This window comes from Quercus suber, unplaced genomic scaffold (assembly GCF_002906115.3).
Source record: "Quercus suber isolate HL8 unplaced genomic scaffold, Cork oak 2.0 scaffold_315, whole genome shotgun sequence".
NCBI classification, from domain to species: Eukaryota; Viridiplantae; Streptophyta; class Magnoliopsida; order Fagales; family Fagaceae; genus Quercus; species Quercus suber.
This window is the reverse complement of record NW_027069770.1, coordinates 666,223-670,138: the sequence shown is the minus strand read 5'-3', so window position 1 is coordinate 670,138 and position 3,916 is coordinate 666,223. Positions and strand designations below refer to the sequence as shown.

Genomic DNA, 3,916 nt, shown 5'->3' with positions numbered 1-3,916 from the left:
TTTTTAATTTCGTGTTCAAGTTTTAATAACTTCATTTTAGTTCTTATATTTTTAAATTTGCTGTCATTTTACTTATAAAGGATGTCTATGTGATTAATGGACTACATAGGCACAAGTAGATTAAAATTGCATTTTCTGTAATTGAGACAATGACATAAACCAAAATGTGAACATGTTTAAAAAATATAGAGACAAAATATATTTTTACCTTATAAAACTATGGTGACAATAATGACAATGAGGTGTTATATTCAAAATTCTTGATGTATGCAACTTGCTGCAAAAAAATTAAATAGGGGAAAAAAATCTAAATGACCCAACAGTAAATAACAAGAAAGTGATATTTTAATATTTTTCATTTGTATACAAATATCGAGAAAAGATTTTTGACCTTGAAGAAAAAGACATGCTAACCTGTTCAATTAAAAAGCAAATTAGGATAATGAGCATGGATTACTCTTGCCTCACAATTTAATTTCATGGGTCAACTGTGGATATCATTGTTTCGAGAAACAACATATATTACATATATATATATATATATTGCATTCTTGGAGGCAATTAAGGTGATTGGCACTTGTTATATAGTCCTAAAAATTAGGACAAGGGTAAAATCTATGGAAGTTAATTATTTTTTCTCTTTCTCTCACATGAAGATGAAAGGAATGTACAATTTAGAATAGACTTGACCAACCATTGAGATGTACATGTTGGCATTATTACAACATTGTAAGTAATTGTTAGTTTATTAATGCCCATAACAACAATATAGGTTTTCAACAAGATCCCTAATTCTTTTCCTTAATCATAATAATATTAGGTGAATGACTCAAGATTTAATTCAAATCCAGTGAGTTCTACATACGGCCTCATGGTTCAAGCATATCAGATCCAGAACACGACTAGTGTTTCCAGCCAAGCAATGTTAAAAACTTATCTAGTCCGTCATGTGTGCCATTGGCCATTAGCTGCAGCAACCCTACAAGCTCGAATAATTTAAAAAAAAAAAAAACACTTTATCAATTTGAATTTATCTAAAAATTTTGTTAATTTCTTTCTTGATAGTCATGTTCGAATTAGTCTATTATCAAGAATGTTTAGGAAATGAATAAAGCTATAAACGCAACAATTGACCACCTAGATTTTTACAATAAAATCTAAATGGCAAGTTGTTAATAACAGTAAAAATAATAATATTAGTAGTGGACTCAAATAAATAAATCGAAAACAATTGACTACTTAGATTTTGTTATAAAATTATTGTTAAAATATTATGCCAATAGCACTACTAAGAGAATTTTATAGGATTTTATTAACAAATATCTCTATGGTATTCATTAAAAAAAATTCCATTTTATAAGAATTTTCTCAGAAAAATGAAAAATAACTAATTTTTTAAAGAATATTTTTCAATTTTCTATAAAATCTTGCCTAAAATTAGTGATTAATGTAAACCCAATTTGATAAATGCCATTCCTAGTTCTCTTTTTCTTTTTGGGTCAGACCTTCTATATTTCATTTATTTATTAAAAAATGTACTTTCCAACGCATCTCGAAAATTGGGAACTCCGTGTACAATCGGAATTCAGAGTACCGAGCCTCATGTAGTCATGTTCCTTAAATAAACCGCCACATTTTTCTGTTACACGTGCACCTGTTTTTTGGAGTGATTCATTTAATGACATTAAATTAACCGGAAGCAAGAATGTTACGTATTACGTACCTTCAGCTAATCCTGGGTGGAGGTCAAAAGTAGTGCTGGTTGCCTTTAACAGTTTCTACATATTTATACAATAAATGGTGTCAGCCACCCCCACATGAGTTTCTATCCTAATACAAATTTAGAGGCGTAGAAAAATGAAAACTTATATCCGATTCATACCAGTATAAAGTCACCAGGTTTTACTGGTAATTCTTGCACACCAGTGATTTTCCTACAGTACATCATTTTCTTTTTAGTCAGTTCTCATAAAAAATTAAATAAATTTAAAAATCTTGTAAGCCAGGAAATTTTTTTAATATAAATTTCGGTTAAGTGTTACATAAGTAATGAAACTCTGCTGAGGTATGAAACCTATGCTACAATGCAGAAATGTGTGTTTGACACCATTTTTCTAGAATAGTTATTTAAGAATTGAAAAGACATAACATAGTGTTTGGCATGAGAATGAGTTTTTAAACTTTTTTATGACACAGTGAAATTTTTTATGATTTTTTTTTTCTATTCAGCAAAAGAAAAAAAGAAAAAGAAAAAAAAAAAGTGAAACTTTTTCAAAATATTCAACATAATACCATTGAGATATGTTTTTTGAGTTTTAGGATGTTTTCAGAATACATATTTTTATAACATTGTATTCTAAAAACTCATACCAAACACATGATTTAAAATTGAGACCCACCATTTTCAAGTTTTAAAAACAAAAGCCTATATTTAAAATCTGATACCAAAATTGTTTTGGTCTTCCTAGGTGACAAAGAAGATATTCTAGGGCAACCTTTTTCACAACTAGTTAAAAACTTAAAATGATAAATATTCTTATTGACTATCATTTCATTATGGGTCTACCATTAATATTATTTTTATCCTACACCAATAATAATAAATAATACTAACATTTGTGAAAAATTTTATACAATTAGACTTATATATGTGAGTATATATATATATATATAGTTTTAGCAGAACAGATGAAGAATCAGTGATCACAAAATTAATAGACATTTTTTGTTTTTTGAGAATCAAAATTAATAGATTAGTTCCCATTAATTTGGGGTGTCTACTCCAGTCAGTTTAATAATTTGTTAATTTTAATATTGATTTTAAATGATTAGATGGATGTTACAAATTAATCTAAAATTAAGCTACTGATTACAAATTTTTTAGTTTACGATGGATAGTAAATGACTTCATAGTCTAGAGTGGATTATTACATATAACCAAAAAGACGAAAGAAAAAAGAAAAAAGAAAAAAAAACTTTATTGTTGGGTCAAAATTTTATGAGAGAACATAAATTAAAACTATAATTGGTTGGAGATGGAAAAGCAGAGGAATAGAAAATGGTGAAAGATAGAAAAGTGGGGAATAGAAAAAAAATTTAATTTTCCCTCATTTGTATTTGGTTGGGGCCTTGGGGGTGAGAAAGAGAATGGATGAAAATTTTTTGTTTGTTAAAGAAAAAAAAAATAGTTTGTGTAAATTTACTCTCATACCCCTTATTATATAGTTTTTAAAAAAAAAAAATATATATATATATATATATATATTATAAGAAAAAAAAAGGTAGTGTTGGGGTAAAATAAAAACACAATGTGGGGGAGGAGGGTACAGATTTCCATCAAATCCCCTTTCTCTCCTTATTTTCTCTCTAATTGGGGAGGGCAAGATTTCGTTGGGCTAAAAGAAGAAAACAACCAGGCCCTACCAAAATCCCCTCCACCGTTCCCCTCCCAACAAATCACTATTTCCAATCAATTGAGCCTAAGAGATTACAGCTAGAATGGAGACTGAAGAAGACTAGCTCAATGCCCCAAATCTCCCAACTGATCCAGTTTTGTAAAGTTTAGAAGACCAAAAATCATTTAAAAAAAAAAAAATATATATATATATATATATATAAAGATGCTTATATCTCAAAATTTAAAACAGAAAATTGAAAAATCCTAAAAAAAAATACGAGTATTTACCAACTCTGTGTAAGAGTAAAAATCCCAAGAATTATTGAATTACTAGAATTAAATATCAGGCAAGTTAAACCATTTTGGGCCTCTGTTTTGAGTTAAGCCCAATCTTGAATGTTTGTACGGCTTTTAAAACTTAAGCGTGGCCCAAGAGTTCAAGCAGCTTAAGCAGCCTATAGCAATTTCTAATTTCTAATTAGGGATTGAAATCGGCAAAACTTATGTACATTATTTATA

The 3,916-nt window shown here is 28.4% G+C and overlaps 1 long non-coding RNA gene across 1 annotated transcript; it reads right to left on the bottom strand.

Annotated features, from left to right (window-relative positions):
• Positions 1-583: 583 nt before the first annotated feature.
• LOC112007181 (uncharacterized) lies at positions 584-1,937 on the bottom strand. The gene is made up of 3 exons (XR_010632754.1): positions 1,883-1,937; positions 1,724-1,778; positions 584-979 (listed from the first exon to the last, which is right to left on the bottom strand). It is a non-coding gene; the product is annotated as an uncharacterized LOC112007181 (long non-coding RNA).
• Positions 1,938-3,916: the final 1,979 nt, after the last annotated feature.